Raw genomic sequence first — 26,916 nt, forward strand, 5'->3', positions numbered from 1 at the left:
CACCATATTCACCGGATCCGCATAATGTGAACTAGGTGAAACTGCAGCTTGGAGAAAATTAAATGGCCAAATAGTTATAGCGGATTTAGTACGATCATTCGCTGTAGTATGATTTTATACCTCCATGTATTGTGCTGAAATTCAAATGTACTTGCGCAGATTTAATAAAAGATCATACTTTTTACCCGCAATTAAAGGGACCACATACTATAGACTGAATGGAAATAACTAGATGTAAATGAATTTATTTGAAAACATGCTTTAGATAAAAATTACCAGGAGTCTGGTGATGATATAATAGTCCACATTTTAATTTTTATTCCCATCCAGTCATTTTGTATATATTTCTAGATTTTATTTGTCCAGGTCAGGTAGGGCATCATGCGCTAAGTAAATTTATTATATAAGATCTACATATTTAGGTTTCTGGGATCTAAAAACCATGATATTTATTTATATTATTGATATATTTTATTTTTTAATATTTAAATTATTCTATTTTTTAATTTTTTTGAAATATTTTATTATATGTATATATTATATTATTTATTTATTAATACCTATTTAAATATCCCATTTTATGTCCCCACCCTAAGGTTCCATTTGTTCGCTCTAACATAAAGGGAGGATGTCCCCGCTTCGATCTATATACAGAAAATTTGCCGCAGTCACATTTTCAGTCCGATTTTTTATAGGAGGATTTGTAAAAAAAAAAAAAACTATGATCTAACAAATTTATTTTTGGTATTCAGTGTCAATCATATTATACCTATGTGTTATAAGAAGAGTTCCCAGACTACATATTATGCATGTGTGTTTTGGAAAAATTCCCTGATTATTATATCAGTAAAAGGAATCCTATCCTAAGAAAAAAAGGGGGAGGGAAGGAAAGCATATGTATAAAAATAACCATATACAAAAGAAATTACTATATGGATATAAGTATAAAAACAGAGCAACAATGGCTTCGCTGCATTGTAACTTCAGTATAAATACATTAATTCCTTTTTGAAGTTGAGACCTTGCGGACATCTCGTATTAAGGCCTCCTGCACACGACCGTTGTGTGCACCCGTGGCCGTTGTGCCGTTTTCCGTTTTTTTTCGCTGACCCATTGACTTTCAATGGGTCCGTGGAAAAATCGGAAAATGCACCGTTTTGCAGCCGCATCCGTGATCCGTGTTTTCTGGCCCTGAAAAAAATATGACCTGTCCTATTTTTTTCACGGCCAACAGTTCACGGACCCATTCAAGTCAATGGGTCCGTGAAAGAACACGGCTGCACACAAGATTGGCATCCGCGTCCGTGATCCGTGGCCGTAGGTTACTTTTTATACAGATGGATCCGCTGATCCGTCTGCATAAAAGCTTTTTCAGAGATGAGTTTTCACTTAGTGAAAACTCAAATCCGACAGTATATTCTAACACAGAGGCGTTCCCATAGTGATGGGGACGCTTCTAGTTAGAATATACTGAGAACTGTGTACATGACTGCCCCCTGCTGCCTGGCAGGTGCTGCCAGGCAGCAGGGGGCAGCCCCCCCCCTGTAGTTAACACATTGGTGGCCAGTGCGGCCGCCCCCCCCCCTCCCTCCCTTGTAGTTAACTCTTTGTTGTCCAGTGCGGCCGGCCCCCCCTCCCTCCCCTGTAGTTAACTCGTTGGTGGCCAGTGGGCCCCCCCTCCCTCCCCTGTAGTTAACTCTTTGTTGTCCAGTGCGGCTGCCCCCCCCTCCCTCCCCTGTAGTTAACTCTTTGTTGTCCAGTGCGGCCAGCCCCCCCTCCCTCCCCTGTAGTTAACTCGTTGGTGGCGAGTGGGCCCTCCCCCCTCCCTCCCCCTCTTAATTAAAATCTCCCCCCCTATCATTGGTGGCAGCGGAGAGTACCGATCGGAGTCCCAGTTGAATCGCTGGGGCTTCGATCGGTAACCATGGCAACAAGGACGCTACTGCAGTCCCGGTTGCCATGGTTACTTAGCAATTTGTAGAAGCATTATACTTACCTGCGAGGCTGCGATGTCTGTGACCGGCCGGGAGCTCCTCCTACTGGTAAGTGACAGGTCTGTGCGGCACATTGCTTAATGATCTGTCACTTACCAGTAGGAGGAGCTCCCGGCCGGACACAGACATCGCAGCCTCGCAGGTAAGTATAATGCTTCTACAAATTGCTAAGTAACCATGGCAACCGGTACTGCAGTAGCATCCTGGTTGCCATGGTTACCGATAGAAGCCCCAGCGATTAAACTGGGACTCCGATCGGTACTCTCCGCTGCCACCAATGATAGTGGGGGAGATTTTAATTAGGAGGGGGAGGGAGGGGGGAGGGCCCACTGGCCACCAACGAGTTAACTACAGGGGAGGGAGGGGGGGCCCACTGGCCACCAACGAGTTAACTACAGGGGAGGGAGGGGGGGGCCGGCCGCACTGGACAACAAAGAGTTAACTAAGGGGGAGGGAGGGGGGGCCCACTGGCCACCAATGAGTTAACTACAGGGGAGGGAGGGGGGCCCACTGGCCACCAATGAGTTAACTACAGGGGAGGGAGGGGGGCCGGCTGCACTGGACAACAAAGAGTTAACTACAGGGGGGGAGGGGGTGCCGGCCGCACTGGCCACCAATGAGTTAAAAACAGGGGGGGGGGTCTGCCCCCTGCTGCCTGGCAGCACCTGCCAGGCAGCAGGGGGCAGTCATGTACACAGTTCTTTTAGTATATTCTAACTAGAAGCGTCCCCATCACCATGGGAACGCCTCTGTGTTAGAATATACTGTCGGATTTGAGTTTCACGATCTAACTCATATCCGACAGTATATTCTAACATAGAGGCGTTCCCATGGTGATGGGGACGCTTCAAGTTAAAATATACCATCGGATTGGAAAAAACTCCGATCCGATGGTATAAAAGGGACTCCTGACTTTACATTGAAAGTCAATGGGGGACGGATCCGTTTGCAATTGCACCATATTGTGTCAACGTCAAACGGATCTGTCCCCATTGACTTGCATTGTAATTCAGGACGGATCCGTTTGGCTCCGCACGGCCAGGCAGACACCAAAACGACTTTTTTTTCATGTCCGTGGATCCTCCAAAAATCAAGGAAGACCCACGGACGAAAAAACGGTCACGGATCATGGACCTACGGACCCCGTTTTTGCGGACCGTAAAAAAAAACGGTCGTGTGCATGAGGCCTAAGTCTCCAAATCCAAAAGGCTTCCCGTGAGAGGATTTTTTGTTTTATATTGCCACCTCGTTGTGGCAATATAACACGTTCAAATGCAAAAGTGCTAAAAGTATTGATATTACGATTATGAACATCTATAAAATGATTTGCTGCATTTGATATTCCTGTTGTTAGTGGATTAGAAATATTATTTAAATGTTCACGTAGCCTTTCTTTAAATTTCCTACTTGTGCACCCTACATATATCAGGTCGCACGCTGTGCATGTAATAATATAAATGACTCCCACTGTATTTCATGACTATGAAAATTGTAGATTCACACTGAAGGCATCCAAACTATGAATTAACACATGTGGAATTATATACATAACAAACAAGTGTGAAACAAATGAAAATATGTCATATTCTAGGTTCTTCAAAGTAGCCACCTTTTGCTTTGATTACTGCTTTGCACACTCTTGGCATTCTCTTGATGAGCTTCAAGAGGTAGTCACCTGAAATGGTTTTCACTTCACAGGTGTGCCCTGTCAGGTTTAATAAGTAGGATTTCTTGCCTTATAAATGGGTTTGGGACCATCAGTTGCGTTGAGGAGAAGTCAAGTGGATACACAGCTGATAGTCCTACTGAATAGACTGTTAGAATTTGTATTATGGCAAGAAAAAAGCAGATAAGTAAAGAAAAACGAGTGGCCATCATTACTTTAAGAAATGAAGGTCAGTCAGTCAGCTGAAAAAATGGGAAAACTTTGAAAGTAAGGGCTATTTGACCATGAAGGAGAGTGATGGGGTGCTGCGCCAGATGACCTGGCCTCCACAGTCACCGGACCTGAACCCAATCGAGATGGTTTGGGGTGAGCTGGACCGCAGAGTGAAGGCAAAAGGGCCAACAAGTGCTAAGCATCTCTGGGAACTCCTTCAAGACTGTTGGAAGACCATTTCAGGGGACTACCTCTTGAAGCTCATCAAGAGAATGCCAAGAGTGTGCAAAGCAGTAATCAAAGCAAAAGGTGGCTACTTTGAAGAACCTAGAATATGACATATTTTCAGTTGTTTCACACTTGTTTGTTTTGTATATAATTCCACATGTGTTAATTCATAGTTTTGATGCCTTCATAGTCATGAAAATAAAGAAAACTCTTTGAATGAGAAGGTGTGTCCAAACTTTTGGTCTGTACTGTACAAAATGACTGGATGGGAATAAAAATGAAAATGTGGACTATTATATCATCACCAAACTCCTGGTAATTTTTATCTAAAGCAGGCATCCTCAAACTGCGGCCCTCCAGCTGTTGCAAAACTACAACTCCCAGCATGCCCAAACAGCCTACAGGTATCAGCCTACAGCAGGGAATTATGGGAGTTGTAGTTTTACAACAGCTGGAGGGCCGCATTTTGAGGATGCCTGATCTAAAGCATGTTTTCAAATAAATTCATTTACATCTAGTTATTTCCATTCAGTCTATAGTATGTGGTCCCTTTAATTACGGGGTAAAAAGTATGATCTTTTGATAAATCTGCGCAAGTACGTTTGAATTTCAGCACAATACATGGAGGTATAAAATCATACTACAGCGAATGATCGTACTAAATCCGCTATAACTATTTGACCATTTAATTTTCTCCAAGCCGCAGTTCCACCTAGTTCACATTATGCGGATCCGGTGAATATGGTGGTAATTGGATCCAGGAGATAATATAATCCAGCGGGGGATATTACCATAGACCTCCTCCAATGTTGGAATATAGGTCTAACCTGTTGGAGTTTAGTGTGGGGACAATATTATTGGTATTATACGATACAATGTGTCTTTAACAGAATGTGGTGTAATTAAACTGCAAGATACAATGTGTTCTCAGCAGAATGTGATGCAATTAAATTGTAGCGCAATATACTTTGATGCTCAAATTTGCTTTTGTCAACTTAACCTAATATCTACATGTGGAAATAATATAATGTGTGTTGTGTATGGCTATTGAGACTGTACTAATGGGGAGGAGCTATATGATTTTATTTTTATTATTATTAAGATGGATAATATATGTCACGGGTGAACATGTTTGTACAGGTGTTTCGCATGGACCTAGTTGATTTTATGTCCACCCTGTTTTCCCAAACTCCTCCCTGGGGGTTGGGATACCGGAGTTGGGCCCTATTTTAGCTCGGAGCATGCCAAACACTTTGGATTATGACTAAGAACACTGCTGTTTGAAACGCGTAAATCTACTGGGAGTAAGTGGGAACCAGTGCCACTGTTTGCTGTATCTTTTTGGAATATTTTGGTGAATAAAGACCGGGATTATTGAAACGTCTACGCCTGGTGCTGGAGCTTTTTTTCTGTTTATGTGGATCTACATTAGGACTGGCTTGGGTCCACCCCGTGCACCGTCACACAGGATGCCTGAGGTGAGCTGGCTGTAACCTTTCTGTTCCGCTTCTGCACCCTCCTTACTCCCTGCTGTGTGCACCCCCAAAGAGACCACCACCACCATAGCCCCTCCACTCAAGTCAGAGGAATTATTTTCCCATCCATTTCCAGACCTTACCGGTGCGCAGCCATTCTTGACATCGGATGAGGAAGAGGAGGTAGCAACGGCCATCACCCAGCAGTCTGACGACAGTACCCAGATCAGCACAAGGAGGGTGGTCCTCGCTGTTGCTGCCTACTCCGAGATCTCTAATGTTAGTGGTGGTGAAGGTGACGATGATGACGTGTTGATGGACATCACGTGGGTGCCCACAAGAGAGGAAGAGGAGGGGAGTTCAGAGGGAGAGACGGAGGAGCAGATAGGGAGGAGAAGGAGAAGAAGCAGGCAGAACTCACAGTGCACAGGAGGCAAAAAGCAGACTGCAAATGTATCTGGAGCTAGCCATCCACCATGCACGGTCACATCTTGCGCTCCTAGGACTCCGGCACATGGCTCCGCAGTGTGGGCTTTTTTTTTACGTGTCAGCTGCTGACAATAGTGTTGCCCCCTGCAGCCTGTGCTGTCAACGCATAAGTGACACTAAGCCCAACACTCACCTAGGGATGACCGCCTTAAGAAGACCCCTGGCCTCCCATCACCAAGCCCAGTGGGAGCAACGCCGTTAGAAACCACAAAGCCACACTCCTGGTGGTCCACATCCTGCCTCTTCTCCTTCTCCTCTCTCTTCCCATTTGTCCTCCACTCCACCTTCCATCATGCCGGATAATCCTCTTGCCCAACGGCTGACCGCTGGCTTGTCGGAACTACTAGCCCGCCAACTAGAGATGGCCTTGGGGTTCACCTGGCAGTCGTTTTGCGGCGAACTTTGCTCGTTCGCGGTTCGCCAAACAGGCGAACATATAGCGATGTCCGCCAGCGCCATATTCTTTTACATTGTGAAGAACTTTGACCCATGACACATCAGGTGGTACAGGACAGCCAATTGAGACGTTTCTGCACATGGACATTATAAAAAAAACTGATCTAGCCACCATTTTACATTCAGTCTTTTGCCAGTGTAGGGAGAGGTTGCTGTGTGGAGCAGGGACAGACTGTTAGGGACACTAAATGCTATCTAAAAGGGCACAAAAGTCCATTTAAGGACTGGTATAGGTGTGCTATCGATATGTGTGACTTACTGAGGTGTGATATACTTATAATATACTTTCTAACATAGAAAGTATATTATAGTGCAACGTGCCGGTCCCCAGGGGAGATCACGTGAGGTTCACGGTGGGCCGAAGGGTACAACAGTTCATCGGTTACTCACGGTTAGCAGATGCCTCCCTGGGCCAGCAGTGCAGTGAAGGGGAGAACAGCACTAGATTCTCCGGGGCACACTCTATTACAGGGGACACCGGCCAGGTGGTGATCGAGGTGCCCTTGATGGTGATTAGGTTTCTGAGTGCTTGTGCGGCTGGGTCCCTGACTTAGGTAATGTTGTGATGCCAGCACCTGGATGGTGCAAAATGATGAGAGTGGTTGTAGTATGGAGAATGAGGCAGGGTTTGAATACAACTCAGAACTTTACTGTAACCCGGATCTTGACAACAGTTTTACATCCAGTTAATAAACAGTCTTTTGTGAACATGTAGGTGGAATGTGATAAATCTAAGTAACAGGCTGTATATGTGGCTATCTCTCAGGCTATAGTAGGTAGTTGTGTACTCACTGATATTCAGCTCTTTGCCTTGCTTCAGTCTCAATAAAAGCAGTTCAAGTCTTTATCTTCTACACACAAGTGATGCAACAGACATCCTATCTGTCCTTGAAATAATGGTGAGGCTGCCGGAAGCTAATAAATCATTCACCTTGATACAAAGGTGCCTAGAGCCTAGAATAATGGCTATTGTCCTTCCTTTGTCTTTCCACAATAAACTCAGCAAAATCACTTGACACTCCGGAAGAGTAGACGGTAGAATACAGACTTCACCTCTGCCTAGTTTCCTGGCTTGACACGGAGATATAAATTGTCTCCTCTGGGCCGTGAAGCCGAAGAGAGGGCTGAGAGGAGAGGGGCCCTCTCCTTCCCCCTTGCTTCTCACTCCATCTCCTCCTTCCTCCAAACTCTAACTCCCACACTAACTAGGCCTGAACTGTGCTATATATACTGTGGTGCTATCCCCATACAGTGGTTGAATATGTGTAATGCACCTGACAGCCTGGTAACAGGGATTCCACATAAGAATGAAATACGGCATGATATAACATATGACATGACACGCTTTTGCAGTGCCCACATACACTTGTGGGACGCTGCATAGTGCAATTGTATTGTGCAGCAGTTGTGTGCGTTTCTGTAGCGATAATGCAGCTATACAGAGAGGCAAACGCTCTTGGAACAAATACTTTCAACTGGTGTGATATACCAGTTGGCCAACAAAAAAAATGATCGAGGCAGGGGTGTTATATACCAATAATATACTTTCTATATAGTGCATATGAGTAGTGCAGCATTTGTTTGCGGTTCTGCTGCGTTACCACAGCTACACAGAGTGACAAACGCTATTGGAACAAATAATTTCAACTGGTGTGATGTACCAGTTGCCCCCCCAAAAAAAACGGAATGAGGCAAGGGTGTGATATACCTATAATATACTTTCTATATAGAGCATTTGGGTAGTGCAGCATTTGTGTGCACTTCTGCTGCGTTACCTCAGCTACAGATAGGGACAAACGCTATTGGAACAAATCATTTCAACTGGTGTGATATACCAGTTGCCCCCTAAAAAAACTGATTGAGGCAGGAGTGTGATATACCTATAATATACTTTCTATATAGTGCATTTGGGTAGTGCAGCATTTGTTTGCGGTTCTGCTGCGTTACCGCAGCTATACAGAGTGACAAATGCTATTGGAACAAGTCATTTCAACTGGTGTGATATACCAGTTGCCCCCCCAAAAAACTAATTGAGGCAGGGGTGTGATATACCAATAACATACTTTCTTTACAGTGCATTTGGGTAGTGCAGCATTTGTTTACGGTTCTGCTGCGTTACCGCAGCTACACAGAGTGACAAACGCTATTGGAACAAATACTTTCAACTGGTGTGATATACCAGTTGGCCAACAAAAAAAATGATCGAGGCAGGGGTGTTATATACCAATAATATACTTTCTATATAGTGCATATGAGTAGTGCAGCATTTGTTTGCGGTTCTGCTGCGTTACCACAGCTACACAGAGTGACAAACGCTATTGGAACAAATAATTTCAACTGGTGTGATATACCAGTTGCCCCCCCAAAAAAAACGGAATGAGGCAGGGGTGTGATATACCTATAATATACTTTCTATATAGAGCATTTGGGTAGTGCAGCATTTGTGTGCACTTCTGCTGCGTTACCTCAGCTACAGATAGGGACAAACGCTATTGGAACAAATCATTTCAACTGGTGTGATATACCAGTTGCCCCCTAAAAAAACTGATTGAGGCAGGAGTGTGATATACCTATAATATACTTTCTATATAGTGCATTTGGGTAGTGCAGCATTTGTTTGCGGTTCTACTGCGTTACCGCAGCTATACAGAGTGACAAATGCTATTGGAACAAGTCATTTCAACTGGTGTGATATACCAGTTGCCCCCCCAAAAAACTAATTGAGGCAGGGGTGTGATATACCAATAACATACTTTCTTTACAGTGCATTTGGGTAGTGCAGCATTTGTTTACGGTTCTGCTGCGTTACCGCAGCTACACAGAGTGACAAACGCTATTGGAACAAATAGCTTTTTCCCTATTCAGGGGCATCCTAGGGCGCTCAGGAGGTTCCTGATACGGAATCGCCCCTATCGGGGTGGACATTCCGTTCTTAGTTAGGGCTGACAGCGTTAGGGCCAGCCTGAGGGTCAGAGCCCATAGAATAATACATTTGGCCCGTACCTGCCTATCCATGTCCTTAAGTACAGAGGATTGACACTTTTTTTTTTGCTTTCTTTTATTGTTTTCTTTATGTTATCATTAGGGTTATTCAGTTTTTTTTATTTTAATGATATATAATAAAGGCTATGTTTTAAGGGTGGTAGTCTGTGGCTGCTGATAACTCTACATACCACCTGTCATAATATTATCATAATATTATACCCGCAGACAGGTTTCTGTCTGAACTGTAAGTCGCGTTTTAACGTTGTTGTGACCTATCATCCCGGGGCTGCTAATGTAAAGGCCGATGCCTTATAACAGAGTTTTGATGAGGAGCAGAGTGTTGTTATGGAGCCTGGAAATATTCTGACTCCTGGTGTTGTGCTTGCCGCTATTAATTCTGATTTGGCCACTAAGATAGGTGGCTGTCAAACTGTTTGTACCTCCAAATTTGCGCCTTAAAGTACTGGAGGAATTTCATTGTTCTGTGTTGGCAGGTCATCCAGGTATTGCGGGGACTAAGCATCTGATCTCACTGGTTTACTGGTGGCCTAGTCACGTGATGTGGTTGCCTTCGTCTCTGCCTGTGCCGTATATGCTAGGGCCAAGGTACCCAGGAGATCTCCTGTGGGTTTGCTTTTCCCCTTGCCCATTCCTCAGAGACCCTCGACCCACATCTCTATGGACTTTATCACTGACCTCCCACCCGCCCAGAGTAGGTCGGTCATTTGGGTTGTAATAGACAGGTTTGCGAAAATGTGTCATCTTATCCCATTTAAAAAAACTCCCCAATGCTAAGGGGTTGTCTAGCTTGTTTATTGATCACATCCTTAGGTTGCATGGCATTCCAGACTCCATTGTCTCGGATAGGGGTATACAATTTGTCTCAAATTTTTGGAGAGGTTTCAGCACGAAACTGGGAATTAAACTTTCTTTCTCATCCGTCTTCCACCCTGAGACTAATGGGAAAACGGAGACGGTCAACCAGGTACTGGAGCAATTCTTGAGATACTCTGTGTCAGATTACCAAAATGATTGGAGAAAGTTCTTACCTTTTGCAGAGTTCTCTATTAACAATCATGTGAGCTCCTCTAGTGGCATGTCTCTGTTCAATTGTAACTATGGTTTTAATCCCCGGTTTTCGTCAGTGTGCAGTTCTAGTTCTGTAACTCCTGCAGTGGATGCTATCGTAGAAGATCTGTGCACAGTTTGGGCCCAGGCTCACAAGAGCCTGGAAAAAGCTCAAAGCATCCAATCTAGACAGGCCAATAAAAGATGGTCCAAGGGGCCAAACTTTGTGTTAGGTGAACAAGTATGGTTGTCTACCAAAAATCTACATCTCAAGGTGCCTTCAAGTAAACTGGCTCCTAAATTTATTGGACCTTACAAGATCATTTATGTCTTCAATCCAGTGTCATTTCTCTGCAGTTACCTGAGTCTTTCAGAATTCATGATGTCTTTCATATTTCTTTATAAAGATAGTGAGCAGGCACTCTATTTATGGGTTCATGGAAAGGCAATTTTATTCATTAAAAATAACATGGATATGTAAGACAATAGATAGCAACAATATAACGACAATTAAGAACAATGTGACAATGATAAATAATATAACAAATGATAATATAGCAGCAATTCACCAGTTGATAATATATAGCAGCAATGGTAGCAGTATCAATAGTATATCACAATTAGTCCGTAGCAAAATTGTTAGCAGCAGTTGGTAATAATATGCAGCAAAAGACTTTCTTATAGGATTAGATTTGTGGCAATTATTCCATGTGTATGCGCCACTATTCCTATGGACGCAATGTGTGACAGCAATGTAACAACAATATTCTTGGTTGTAGCAGTTATTGAAAAAACTTGCAATTAGTCGCTGAATGTCTCCTTATATTCCTTTTGTGCAATGCACATGCTTAAAATAAAAATGCGGAGTCCTCTATTGTACACATTAAGTGTTTGGTCTACTCACGATTCAGCTGTTTTCTGGTGCGGCGTCCTGCTCCTATTCTGAGAACAGACTGACCTTTATGACTCGGACCTTCCGATCGCAGCTTGTTTCTTAAGAGTCGGCGTGCCACAGGCTATGGCGGCATCTCTATTTAATGTTTCAGTCGCCTCTTAACTTGTATGTTCCAGCTGCCGGAGTTCCACTTTATAGATAGTTGGTCAATTTTCGTGAGTTGAATTAAATTCCTCTTGGAGCGCTCCAGCTGTATGATTCCAATTTTCGTATGCTTGTTCACCCAAACATGTTTCGGAGCTCAAACTCGCTCCTTCCTCTGTGGTCTTGACCACTGAGGAAGGAGCGAGTTTGAGCTCCGAAACATGTTTGGGTGAACAAGCATACGAAAATTGGAATCATACAGCTGGAGCGCTCCAAGAGGAATTTAATTCAACTCACGAAAATTGACCAACTATCTATAAAGTGGAACTCCGGCAGCTACTGGCAATCATTCTTTGCCAGTTGTAGGTTTTCCTTGCTGTTCTCTGCTGCCTGTGTGTATTGGACTGTTGCTTTTGGACCTGACCTCGGCTTACCTAGACCTCTCCCTCTGCTTAGCGATTCTGTACTTGTTCCCTGTCCGGTATTGACCCTCGGCTTTGTTACTTGCTACCTCCTTTGCTTAGTTATTGTGTATTGTATTGATCTCCTGGTGTCTGTTTCCAACATGACTTCCCTCTCTGTGTTAGTTTGTCTGGGTTCCTGTGCGTGTACAGGTACCTGCAGTTTTTACTGCGGGCACTTGGTTTGGCTCTCTGCACTTACCACAATAGGGACCATCGACTGGTTGTGGACTTGTCGCCTAGGACTTGTTCTGCAAGTAGGCAGGGTCAGCGGGCTGGGTTCAAGTTAGGGCTCACTTTGTGAGTGCGTGTCCCTGCCTACGGTCGTGACAGTGATTGTTGACTTTCTTCTGTATGAACCGAATTACGTCGATTAGCCATTCAGTGGTGAAATTTGTTTGTGATACAGCCTTTTTGGGGAATATTGGTCTGTACTGTAGCTATAACTATGGTCAAGGACAATAGATGTCCTTTACGGCCCACTAGGTAAATGCGGTTCCTCACAAGCTCCACCAGCAACTTTGCCAGGTGACGCCGCTTCCGCAGCCACATTCTCACGTCATTGGTCCTGCGACAATGTCTGCCTCTGCCTCCTCTTCATCCACCTTGTCCTCAGCCTCCACTGCAGGGACAATTCACAGTGCTCCTCCAGCATACCACATGTGCAGGGCATGACAGTGTCATGCTGTTCTACAACTTGTTTGCCTGGATGAATGGAGTCAAACAGGTGAGAAACAGCTCTGTGTCCTTTATCAAGAAATAGAATCATGGAGGAGGAGGAGAAGGACATTGTAGCACAAGTAATGTGCAGCGAAAGGCTGGTTTTTACACACATGTGACAGGAGAGGAGGAGCAGCCAGAGGAGCTACAGGGTGATGAGGAAGACGAGGCAGAGGACCCAGACACACCATGGCAGTATGAAGTGGAGATGGAGGCAGGGAGTACCTCCGAGTCACTTGCACAAATGGCCCAATGCATGCTCACTTGCTTGCGTAGTGACAGCCGAATTGTCACCATTCGGTACAGTATGTCACCTTGCCACTCTGTGGTCTCCTCATGCTGATGCCACCTCCAAACTATGTCACCTTTCCACTCTGTGGTCTCCTCATGCTGATGCCACCTCCAAACTATGTCACCTTTCCACTCTGTGACCTCCTTATGCTGCCGCCACCTCCACACTGTGGCCTCCTCATGCTGCTTCCACCTCACCACTATGTCATAGGGCCACTCTGTGAACTTCTCATGCTGTTCCCACCCTCCCCACTTCATGACTGGGCCACTATTTTTCCTTTCGGCCTGGCAGACATCATCATTTATTTGACCCTTTTACTGATCTGTTAGAAGGAAGGAAAAATGAGACGCACAACAAATCTTGTCTGTGTAGCAGCTGTAAGGCCTGTATAGTCCCATCAGAATTGGCTTGTAATTTGGTAGCAAAAAGCAGGAGTGGGTACAAAACACAGAAAATATGCAAATTTCCCATTAACGTGTCATCTCTGTTTTGGATCCACTCCTGTTTTTTTGGCATTAGTAATACTGATGGATTACTGACCAAATGCTGACCGGGTGAAGGTGGATGCTCCACAGACAGGATCTGTTTTTTGGGGGTTATTGTTCTGATGGATCAGAGGAAGGGCAAAATTATCAGTGACATCAACACACACTTACTGCTGACACCCTCTCCACTCTGTCACGGGGGCTCTACTTGTAGAAGCATTTAATAGAACAGGTTCTGTAGACATCTGTGTTAAATCTGCTGACGATGGTGTAAAAGGAGTGCGTTTCTTCTTGGCGCTAACATCGACCTGTTAGGCTGAGTTCACACTTGTGTTATATGGTCAGTTTTCGCCCCGTGACTTCCCGAATAAGTGAAGTGTGCAGTGATTCTAAGAGCGACGCCTGTCATCTGCATGTCATACGGACACTATAGAGGCTCTCTGCAGCCAGGAAATAGCCGTTTTTTAACGCGGTTCACCACTAATAAATTCTGATCAAACCAAACTTTTTAAAAATTTGCTCATCTCTAATAAAATAGTATTTAAGCATTTTCATTTTCTTAATTCCCGGAGAACCCCTTAAAGCACAATCTTTACCATTGGCATATCCGGTTTCCCAAGGTTGTATATGGGGTGCAGTGGGCACAGTGAAAGTTCCCTTAAAGTCTCTTTCTAATAATTTGCAGGATCTTCTCAAATCGACCAAGTGGGGCAACTTGTTTCTCTTACTCTCACTATGTTGATACTGTATGTCTGCAGCATCCACAGCGGAATACAGTCCCTCAACAGATGGCCTGTCTGTTCATTAGTATGATGGGGGAGATAGTTTATTGCTTCCACCAATATTCAGGGAAGTCTGTACTAACCCCAACATAAATGTGTTTACCTTCTCAGCAAGATGCTCTGCACTTTACCTTATATGTTAGCTCAGCTTTCTGGAAAATCTTTCTGGCACATATGCTGTCACTTTGTTGCTTATAGTGCTTATAGAGTGAGAGGTTTTCCCAATACAGCTATGCTCCTTATACTAGACTTAACCACGTCTTCCTAGAGAGAAAGTGGTGGTGCCAGACCATCCTAGCAACTTAAACTGAAACTCCCATTCTCTCTTTATACAGCGTTTGGGACATACATTGCTCAAAATACTGTGATATCAACACTTGCAGTGGGAGACTGCATTAAGCCACAGTACAGTAGACCTACAAGGATTCCACACATAACTTACGGGAAGATTTCTATGGAATGGAGAAAAATCCACAACATCTTCTCCTGAAATGCAGGTGTCTTTGAAACAATGTGGTGCGGCAGCTTCGGTATGCATGGTAAGCAGATTGGTTGCATGGTGGAGTCTGCCAGAGAAAAGCCATGACTGTATTAACAACACAGAACATCTGCTTACAATATGCCAGCACACAGAGAAGTCTCAAAAATTCTGGAAGAAAAATTACTGAAGTTTACGGTTATATCTATAAACGTTATGTATGTCTGTGGCCGTCAGTTAATACAGGAGGGAAGAGAGCTGGTGGGTTTGGGAGGGGGTGTCTGTTCGTGTATAGCTGCTACAAATTTTTGTGCTATTTGGATACTAGTACCCTTTCGTACATGGGCCTAACTGTACGCCCAAGGTACAAAAAGACAATATGACAACTTAGAAAAAGTTTTACATTTTTTTTGTAAAATCTAACAAAATAATACAAAATCTACATAAATTTGATATCACTATAATTGTATTGACCCGCGTGTCATTTTTACCGCATCATGAAAGCCGTCACGAGACCCAAAAAAACAATGGTAGAATTTAGAAGGTAGAATTTTTTTTAACTCCACTATAGACATTTTTAACAGGTTTTCAATGCACTATATGAAACATTAAATGCTACCATTAAAAAGTAAAACGTCCTAGAAAATATAAACCCTTATAGGGTTAAAGAGGTTTAGGCTAAACGTCATATAAATCATCCTCCATGTACTAAAAATAATCTTTATGTCTGACAATATGTAAATTAAGTGACGTCACCTCCTGTTGTGTGACATCTCCTACATAATAAGCCAGTGCTGATGGATCACACATCACCTCCTAGAAGTCACCCAGCAGCCATGAAGACTTTCCTGCTCCTCTTTCTATCACTGGCCTGCTTGTCAGGTGACATTACTAGTACATTAGAAGAAAGATATTACTAGCGCTATGAGGAGATGATTACATGGATGTGACCTTATTCTCTGTATTTTCCAGGTGTCCAGTCTCAAGCACAACTTGTCCAGTCATCAGACCCAGTGGTGATAAAGTCTGGGAATTCCCATAAACTCTCATGTAAAGGGTCTGGATTCACCTTCAGTGACTACTGGATGCACTGGGTTAGACAGACTCCTGGCGGAGGATTACAGTGGTTGGCTTATATTAGATATGACGGGGGTAGCACAATATATGATGATTCTGTTAAGGGACGATTTACAATCTCCAGAGATAACAGTAATAACATGTTATATCTACAAATGGACAATGTGAAGACTGAGGACACTGCCGTCTATTACTGTGCTAGATGCACACTGATAGAAGACAATGTCTGAGTGTGACATAAACTGACAGAAAAATTCCTCATGTTCTCACTAGGTGGCAGCACTAGCCCTAACATAATTGTGAAGTAGATAAAACCGCACAATTGCAATATGAACATTGAAAACTTATGCTGTGAAGAAACAAACACAGAATGCTCAAAGTTTTATATCATGATGATATTTATATTTTTCTCCTATAAATTATTTCTGTTAAATATGCTATTTCACGGTTGCATTAGCCACTGTTTTAGGGGACAACTCCAGGTGCTGTCCAGCAATTAGCATTAAGGATAGGGCTACACTGCGATCTTGGACCCGACAGTTGCCATGTCACTAAGTATAGTGGTGTAGCAGTGGCGCCATAGAAATAAATGGGGTTGCACTGCTGCTGCGACCATGACCCCAGAATTGCATACATTCCAGCATAGTTGTATTTTTGTTATTCTGTGGTCGTGGTCACAGCAAACATGAGTGCCAAGCTGTGACATTATTCATTTCTATGGCAGTAATGCTACATTGCAATCTTTGGTCATGCGACAGCTGTCACACCTAAAGTCGCAGTGCACCCGAGCCTTATTCATGGTTACTACCCGCACCCACTAATGTATGTGTAATGCTACCTTAAAGGGAATGTCATGAGGGACCTCCATTTTTAGCTGTTTGCATGCTGTTTTTCTTTTGTTGATCTAAAGCTCTGTTCCCAAGTTTGTTATGCTGCCACCACATGCAGAGATATCTTATGTCTCAGTTTAGGCCTCATGCACACGGCTGTGCCGTTTTTTGCGGTCCGCAAACCGCAGATCCACAAAAAACGGAAGCCGCCTGTGTTGCCTTCCGCAATTTGCGGAACGGAATGGGCGCCGGCAATATAAATGTCCTATAGGACATGTTATATTTTTTTTAACGGGGCCGCGGAACGGAGCCACGGATGCAGACAGCACACGGAGTGCTGTCCGCATCTTTTGCGGCCCCATTGAAGTGAATGGGTCCGCATCTGAGCTGCCAAAACGGCGGCTCGGATGCGGACCCAAACAACGGTTATGTGCATCAGGCCTTAAGTGCAGTTAACTTTCTCTGACAAAGTACTTTGAAAACCCCTTTAGTATGGCTGCCTAACCTTCTGTAAAGCCTCTTCCTTTCCATGAACTGGCACATCAATTGTCCCTTTTTACTTTTGCAATCTACAGGAGCAGCTTCCAGTAAGGGTGGGTTCACATTTGCGTTGTGGAATTCCGTTATAGGTTCCATTATAACAGAGTTATCCGTTATGCTTACCCATACACTTCTATTATGATTGATCAAAGCAAAATGCCTTTTAAAGGCTTCTGTTTTGCATTCCGTCTTACAAATTCCATTATATTCCGTTATAACCCTGTTATAACGGAACGTGTAACGGAATACCCTAGCGCAAGTGCAAACCCGCTCTAACTCTGCTCCTTGCTGAACACAGGCCTACAGCTCAAACTGGACTGAATTCTATTTCCTCTTGGATAGGAAAGGTGGTGCCAGCCCTGCCTAGCCACTACTGACCTCCCACTGCTCCCTCTCCATACACAACTTATATATAACATGTATGCAATGCTTGAAATACAGTGACATTAACACTTAATAAAGCTTTGCAATGAGCTCTGGATGACACAATGTTAGGGACCTGTCCAAGGGAAATGGGAAGGCCCTGTCCAAGGGAGAGGGAAAGGTGGTGACCCCTGACTCACCTTGAGGCTGGCACCTGACTGCCCTGACGTCCCTAGACGGGTTCCTCACCCGTACGCCGATCACGTGCCTAAACCCTGGCTTTCCCTAAGATGAGCCCTACGTAGTGAACGGGGCGGTGGGAACACTAGTCCGCACCACTGACACTAAAAGGAAAACACCAAGGAGAGGACAGACAATACAGACAAACATATAATCCCAGGTGGGCGACAACAGCAGACCACCAAGGCCCAACAGGGATCCGGAGGGTAACGTTCTGGAACAACAACCAGGGAACACAGCTACACAGCTCCAGTGGGTCAGTATAGAAGTCCAGGCAGGAAGCTCTATATCTGGCAACCAGAGAAGTGGGAGAGGGGAATATAAGGAGGTTGGGATTGCTGGACAAGAAACAGCTGAGGAGGAGAAGCTACGGATCCCTGAGTGAGCCAAAAAGGGTTGCAAGGCAAACCCAGAAAGCTAGCATTAAGAAGCAGCGCGATCTTTAGACATAGAGCGCGCAGCCACCCGCTGTGACTTCCTGACCCCGGGTATAACGGAGTCAGACGTGGCTCTTGACACCCTCGTGACAGGACCCTTGTGGATGATACAGTTTTGGGGACATCACTGTAATGAGGTCGTCTTTGGGTGACATATTGTTATGGGGAGTTCGGTGGCTGGCAGACTGTTAAGGGGTCATTTGTGCATAGCAATTTTTGGCAGGCCCCTTACATTAAAGGCATCTGTAAGATTGTGTTCACACATTGCAGCAGCATAACAGCTAGAAACTGTGGTGACATGCAGATCGAGACAGTTTTAAATGACTTCGGCTAAAAGCACTTTCATTTTAGTGATCACATACGTATGCAGCAAAACAGCTGTTAAAAATAAAAGTTAAAAATAAAAAGTGCTTTTACCTACAGACATTAAAAACTGTGTCAATCTGCATGTCTCTGTGGGTTCTGACTGCCTTACAGGTGTATCATGGCCACCGTCCCTGCTTCACCGTTCAGTTGAGCTCCGGCGCTCACCAGCAGGCTGTGTGAAAGGAACTATGAATGTCTGCGAATCAGCCTCCTGCACAGATATGTGTGAGTGCTTCGCGCTGTTGATGGGGAACATACAGTAGAATGTGTTGATCATAAGAGAAAAAGGTAAGTATTTGTGTTTGTTTGTTTTTCTTATGGAGAAAAAGGTGGGCAAAACTACTGTGAAAAGGCAAAAGGTGGGCATAACTACTGTGAAGGTAGGGGCAAAAAGGTGGGCATAACAACTGTGAAGGAAGGGGCAAAAAGGTGGGCATAACTACTGTGAAGGAAGGGGCAAAATGGTGGGCATAACTACTGTGAAGGGGCACAAAGGTAGGCATAAGTATTGTGAAGGGGAACAAAGCTAGCCATAATTACTGTGAAGGGGCCACAAGATGGACATAACTACTGTGAAGGGGCTACAAGGATGACATAAGTACTGTTAGGGGATATAATGTGTGCAAAATTGTAGTGAGGGGGCCCAATGTGGGCATTTCTGCTGTAAAGGAGGCACAATGGGCATTAGTACTGTGAGGGGACACAATGTGGGCATAACTACTGTGAGGGGGCACAATGTGGGCATAAATACTGTGAGGGGGCACAGAGTGGAAATGCCCCAGTTATACATTGGGATGGCTCGATCTTACAGGACAGCACAGTGCCCACTGCTGGGGATTTCCCAGAGGCAGTCACCATCCCTTCCTTATGTGATTATTCTTTTTGCTCTATCACCACAGTGACCTTGTTCTGGTTCCAGCGGACATCACACTGAAATACCAGTGAAACCCTGGATGCAGTAGGACCAGTTGGTTCTTTCATTTATTGAAAAGTGCATTGGTCAGTGGGACTAGGTGAGTATAGTTATGCATTGGGCGGAGTCAGAGGAACTTTTCCATCTTTATGTACATTTGAATGGCAAGTGTAAGGGGGGATGGGTTCCCAATGGTATGAGTCCAAAGAATCAAGTCTGATGGGGTCCTGTTGTAAGATCCATGTGGAAAAGGAACCATATATAGGTGATAAGGAGAATGACATCAGGTAGAGTGGCAGTAAATTACATACAATATGTACAAAATTATATAAAAAAATTATTTACAGTGTTATGTTCAAGTCATGTGACATCCTAAGAGCTGGTATACAGAATGCCTCCAGTTACTATGTGGACTATAAGACAAACATAGATGCAGATCAAGGTCCTAGAGGACCAATTACCTGGTGCCGCTGGAGAAGGAGAAGAAGTCCTTTGGACTCATACCATTGGGAACTATACACAGATTTATACTTATACCATATACTTATATTCACTGCCCTGGTATATTTCGTTTGATTTACTTTTTGTTTTATTATTTTTCTTTGCTGTAGTTTGAAAAAGGCCATACACGGCCAAAACATCACTTGAATTGTACAGCCGCATTTCAAATAAAGACTCATGATTTTGCAACTGATTTGCTGGAGTATCCATTTTTACTGAGGGAGAGATCTAGTGATCGATACTGGCAAGGGGAGCTGTTGATACCCTGAAGACCATGTTGTGTAGCACAGGGAGTGTGTGGGCAGGTGTTGTCCTATTGGAACACCACATCTCCTGACTGGGTCAAAAAAAAGCAGTAGCACTGGTTCCAAAATGTGTGGCTCTTTCAATGAGTGACTATATACTGCTGTATAATAGGTTGAATGGATGGAAGAATATGGATTCTGTTAACACTAATGCAGCAACCTGCAGGATAAGTAGCAAGTATGGGAGTAGTTGTCCTGATGGTGGCAATTCTCACTCCAGCACTTCCCTGGACCGTGCAGTGATGTGAAGTATGTGTTTGTGTGTGTGGGATGGTGGTTGTTAACTCTTTCGTCTCTCAGAGCACACTCTAGTTCTAGAGCCCTTTGTCTGGTGGTAGTGGAGGCGCCTGTGGTGTACATACTGTAGGTTTGGGGTGCAAGGCAAAAGTCTTGTTTAGTGCAACAAGTCCACTGTATTTTACTGAGACTGTTCAATAGATGGTACAGGCACTGTAAACATTAAGCACAGTCTTTCCAAATGTATTTCTTATAATCTGCACAATCTTCCCAAATCTACCAAGTGGGGCAACTTGTTTCTGTCATTCTCATTACACATATAACTACAAACCATACAAGGTAATACAGCACTACATACCTCTTACATCCAGTGATGTCTGTTCTGATGTAAATGTTCTCTTTCCTTATCTTCTCCATTTGGACCAGACTGCCTTGGTGATTTCTTTCCGCCATCTCTCGTCTCAGCAGAATTTGACAAACAGGCATCCTAGTTTCCTACTTTTCCATCATCCTCCCACCTTCTGAACTCCCTATCCTTACCCCCTAATACTGTGCCCACTATGTTCTTCAATACTATACTGTAGAAGCAAATAATGCCCTTCAAAATAATAGTACTACACAGATAGTGCCCACTTCAATAATTATCAGCAAACAGTGCCCTGAAAGATAACTGCGTGCAGAAAATAGCAACCCTGACACTAATAATACAGTAAACATAATGTCCCCCAAAAATAATTGTGCAAAACTGATACTGTACCAGGGTGCACCGCATAGTAACAGTGCTCCCAAAAATTCCCAGCAATAGTAATACATCATTATCTGCCAGAGTGCACTTAGTATAAACAGTGCTTCAATAGTAATAATGTCCCAAATTGTGCCCAATCTCTCTGTCAAACCGAGGCTGTGTAGAGAGTAGTGATGAGCGGCAGGGGTCATATTCGAATTCGCGATATTTCGCGTATATTTTGTAGAATATTTGGCGAATATTCTCAAATTCGAATATTCGTTATATTCAAAAAAAATTTTTACTCGAAAAATCGACAAGGTAATGATCGCGTAATATGCGAATTTTCGTAATGCAAATTTTCGGAAAGTGAATTTTTAGCGCAAATTTTTCAATTGCCGAGCAAAAACATGATTCCTCCCTGCTTCTTGCTTGTGGGCCAATGAGTCATAGCGCTATATAGAATATATTCGTTTTTTTCAAATATTCGTAATATTCTAAAACAAGAATATATAGCAATACAGCGAATATTCGAAAAATATAGATGTAGAGCAATTTAGCTAATATAGTGCTATAATCTTTTTTTTTAATAGTTGTAATTTTTTTCCGATCTGAACTTCAGATGAGAAAAAAATTACAACTATTAGACAAAGAAGATTATAGGACTATATTAGCTAAATTGCTCTATATTTGTTTTTTTTTCCGAATATTCGCTATATTGCTATATATTCTTGTTTTAGAATATTCCGAATATTCGAAAAAACAAATATATTCGATATAGTGCTATATATTAGTTTTTTAGACTATTCATCATTTTTCCCATTTAAAGTCATGATTCCTCCCTGCTTCTTGCTTGTGAGTCATTGGCCCACGAGCAAGAAGCAGGGAGGAATCATGTTTTTACTCGGCAATTGAAAAATTAGCGATAAAAATTTGCATTACGAAAATTCGCAATAAAAAAATCTCGAATATTCAAAATGACAAATATATATCACTATATTCTAAATATTAGTGAATTTTCGAAGTACCTATATTCGCAATAAAAATTTGCAATTCAAATATTCGTGATCAACACTACTCCTGACTAGGGGGAGTGTTTGGGGAGGAGGGAGAGGGAGACAGTGCGCGCTCCCGTGTGCACACAGGAGGAGTTACAGAAAATCCGTCAGATGACGGATTCTCTGTAATCTCACTGAGAGCAGCCAGCTGTGCATAGGAAGCACAGCAGGCTGTATAACAAAAACGAAAAGAAAAAAAATATATAGATAAATAGAGCCAATTGGAGAAATTATTTTCTCCACAAAATAAATTAATTAATGTAAAACATTTATTTATTTTTTTACAAAGGTGCCCATATCCTTTACACTGCCTGATTACCGGAGACGAATGTTAGTATGAACGCTCTTTCAAAATATTAGCTGAAAAGGGTGAAACCATTGTTTATGGGAACACCTCAGTCATCGTTTCTTGGCAGCAGATCGTGGTGTCTAAACAGCGATCTGCTGCTCAGAAACAATGATTATTTATGGCAGAGGTGGTTAACCTGTGGCTCTTGAAGTGCGGCTCTAGCTGTGGAGCTGGGAAGCAGTCAGGCCGCCTCACTCTCCACCCCATGCTCAGATCTCTTTTCCTGATCGGGCACTGTTGCTACTTTGCAGCTCCAGCTCACTCTCCACTACGTCCTGATGCACACAGTGTGAGAACGTAGTACGTGGAGACATGCACTATGACCTGACGTTGTGCTCATCAGGTCAGAGTGGAGAGCGTGTCAGACCTGCAGAGTAGCAGGTGCCCGAGCAGGAGCCCAGTGCCTGATCAGGAGAGGGAAGAGATTTTTTTAAATTATAGAACTGAGCATGGGGGTCTGATCTAAGCATGGGAGGTTCTGATCTGAGCATGGGGGGGGGGGGGGGGTTCTGATCTGGGCAGTGGGGGTCTGATCTGAGCATGGGGGGTCCTGATGTCACGGTACATCCTGTGTCAAAGGTTAGAAGATCCAGGAGACGTGGGGTTAACTGACAGTCTCTTGATTCTCAGCGTTGTTGTTTGTTAATGACCACACCTCTTGTCAGGTGCAGCTTGTGATCATTACTGCATTCCCTATTTAGTTTGATCTCACACTTCGATCCATGCGGTTGATATTCCCTGTTTGGATTTGGAAGAGTTGGTGTGTGGACCTTTCCTGTGTTCCTGCTCATCCATTTTATATAAGATAAGTTTAACTGCTCTTTGTATTTGGTTGTTCCCTTGTGCTTGTTGTTACTAGGCCTCAGGGAGGTGCTGGTTCATTCACCTGGGAAGGAACCAGTTGTCTAATTCCCTATCACTACCTTAGGGCATTTCAGTGCTCCTAGGGTTTAGGTTACGGCGTATGTATTTTCCCACCTTCAGGGTCTATACATACTGACAGGAATTAGGGCCAGGTTTAGGGGTTTCCTAGGAGGTGACCGTTCCCCTCTCCCTAGCCTTGAGTTGTTATTCTGGTGTCCCCCCCCTCCCCATTATTCGTGACACCTGATCTGAGAATTGGGGGTCATATCTGAGCATGGGGGTCATATCTGAGCATGGGGGAAAGATATGAGCATTGGGGTTCAGATTTGAGCATGGGGGGCAGATCTGAGCATAGGGGAGCAGATCTGAGCATGGAGGTCTTGTTTGAGCATGGGTTGGTCAGGTCTGAGCATGGGGGTCAGATCTGAGAAGGGGGGAGATCTGACTATGGGGCGGGGGAGATCTGAGCATTGGGGGGGGGGGGGATCTGAGCACTAAGGGTCTGACACTGGGAGTCTGATTTGTGTTGTCTGATCCGAGCATTGGGAGTCTTATTTGTGGGGTCTGATTTGGAGGTCTGATGAGGTTTGAGGATCTTATTTTAGGTCAGATGAGGATTGGGGATCTGATTTAGGAGTCTGATCTAAGGTCTGATGAAAAATATATTATTTTCTTTGCTAATGGAAAATAAGAAAAAAATATTTTTATCAGATCTCAGATCAGATGAAAAATATTTTTTTCTCCTATTTTTCTTTGTTAAAACCTGTTTTGTTGGCTCTTTGTGTCTGTAAGGTTGGCCAGTCCTGCTGTATGGGGATGTATGGGGATGAGTAATGAGAGTAGCCATCGCTCATCTCCATATAGTGGTGTGGATCACTGCTTTAAACCTCCAATGACGAGCGCGCTCCATCAGGCGGTGTAAAGAAGCCTTTAGCCCTTATGTTCAGCATGTCTACAAGCAGATAGACAATCAATTATTGCTCTCAATTGACCCTGTGCACTATAGCATTATTAAAAGCTGAGCCATAGCAAATAGTTGTAGGTAGAAATGTAATGGTCCATTCCCACGTCCGCAAAATGGGTCCGCATCCGTTCCTTAATTTTGCGAAACGGGTGCGGACCCATTCATTTTCAATGGGTCTGGAAAAGATTATTATAATGCCAGCCATGTGCGGATCACAAAATGCGGAACGCACATGGCCGGTGTCCGTGTTTTGCGGATCTGCAATTTGCAGACCGCAAAACACTTTCGGACGAGTGACTGGACCCTACAGGTGGGGTATTTAATCAATAACTTGTACCCCTCCCCCTCAAGTGAACCCCAGACGATTGTCCACCACTCATCCCAGCACTAACTGTATGTTAACCTTTAGCAAACTGTACCATTGTGCAAGCCAGAGGTGATGTGTATGTGTGTGTGTATATGTGTGTTAAGAGGATGTACAATCCCTACTTTCAAACGTTGGGTGGAATTATAAGGAGGCTCCCCTCTCCCATCCATGAAATATCGACTCACCAATGGCAACCACCAACGCTACAACACCATGCCAGCAGGCGGTGCGACTCTGCTGTCAGACTAAACTGTAGTGTACGGGGACTGTAATGCCCGTCACTACAAAAGTGTCACTTAGTGTGCTGTCGTCCCTCCTTAATTATGGGGAAGTTGGTGTATGTCAGTTTTATAAAATGTCATGTAATGTAATGCTATATATTTCCCTGTTACTGTGAAACTGCATGTACAGGCCTGCTAGGGGTGTCATTCCAGCTCTTAGTCACTAGAGGGAGCTAGGGAGCCCTAGTTTATATAAGGCCCAGTCAAGGAAGGGAAAGTCAGTCGAGTCTAAGGGAGCTTAGACTATGTCAGAGACCAGTCCAGGCCTGAAGCCTGCGGACCAGGAGAGGGCATTGCAGTCCCTGTAACCGGGTTCCAAATCCTAGGAGAAGGTTCCCCTCCTGAATATGTATATATGCAGAAGCAGGAAGACCACTATGCAGAGAGTCAGCCGTCTCAGGTTAGTGTCTATTGCACTACTACACCCAGGAACACTATTACACACAACTTGAGTACGCTGCACCTCTCTTTTGGCGTCACGAACAGGATACGCACGCTTTCTAGTGCAAGAAGCGTGAACTTTGTGCCTTATACAGTTGCCCTGTGACCAAAGTGACAATTTGCCTGTTTTATTCAAGTGGACTTTGTGGACTGAAAATCATACCCAAAGTGTACCAAAAACCTCTAAAAAGCGCTGTGCAGTGTTGCGCTACCCAGAGGAAGAAAATCGCCGCATTGGAGTGTGGTTTTGTGGACTTTTTACAATCCTGCTTGCTGTCAGTGAATAGACAGCGTTTCTTGCTAAAGATGGCCGCTGAGCTTGCTGAATTTACTGCTGCGTCATCTTCATCCCGAAAAGGCGGGAAAAATTGGCGCCTTTCTGAGGAAATAGCGGGAAGGAGTTCAAGGTCAGGCGCCACTGCTTATCTGGACATTTGCATGTCTGCCAGCATGGACACCGCCTTCCATATACTGGAATACCTGGGGGGCGGCCTCCCAGTGCAATGGGAGGAGCTGGCTACTTTAATTGACGCGACCCTATCGCTCTCCAGAGAAGGATCGAGCATGTTGGAAAGTGAACAGAGCGTTGCTGCAGCGTCCGCGCCTGAAATCCCAAAAATGTATGACATTGGTGTAGAGCCAGAGGAGGCTCCACCGGCCTACTCTCCGGGACCGGAGAAACCCGCCTGCCGCCCACGGGAGAAAGAACCAGAGCATCATTTCAGCTCATGGAAGGACTTCTTTCAGCCCTCTTTCAAGTGGTCGTCACTTATGGCAGAGATCCGGGAGGCCGCTATCAAGCGGAATACCAAGACCAAGATCTACTATGAAGAGTTGACTAAAACTATCCATGAAAGACACACCAACACCCAACCCCGCCTGGAAAGGAGAAAGGGAGTGGTGGTGTCCTTTGACAAAACCCGTGGCTACGGGTTCATCCAAGACTATCTGACTGGCAGAGACCTATATGTTAATAGAAGGTCTGTCAAGAGAGACTACCTCCCTTCTTATCAGCACAGCCTCCGCGAGGGAGAGGAAGTGGAGTTCACCCCTGCCGAGAGCCTGAGAGGCCCTTATGCCACTGCCGTGACCCGTCCCAAGCGAGCACCTGAGGACTGGGAGGCAGAAGAAGAAGAAGACTACTCTGGCTGCGAGCGGGAACCGGAACGCTCTCCAGAGCCGGCCCATCACGCCTTCCAGGAGCGGAGCTCCTTCATTGGGCCCAACG

At 44.3% G+C, this 26,916-nt stretch overlaps 1 long non-coding RNA gene across 1 annotated transcript; it reads right to left on the reverse strand.

The window, feature by feature from the left end:
- Nucleotides 1-3,442: 3,442 nt before the first annotated feature.
- Nucleotides 3,443-21,170, reverse strand: LOC120989015. Its single transcript, XR_005776216.1, has 4 exons — nt 21,159-21,170; nt 15,980-16,117; nt 12,179-12,182; nt 3,443-3,455 (listed from the first exon to the last, which is right to left on the reverse strand). It is a non-coding gene; the product is annotated as an uncharacterized LOC120989015 (long non-coding RNA).
- Between the last annotated feature and the right edge of the window lie 5,746 nt (nt 21,171-26,916).

The sequence above is a fragment of the Bufo bufo genome, chromosome 2 (genome assembly GCF_905171765.1).
Source record: "Bufo bufo chromosome 2, aBufBuf1.1, whole genome shotgun sequence".
Lineage (NCBI taxonomy): Eukaryota > Metazoa > Chordata > Amphibia > Anura > Bufonidae > Bufo > Bufo bufo.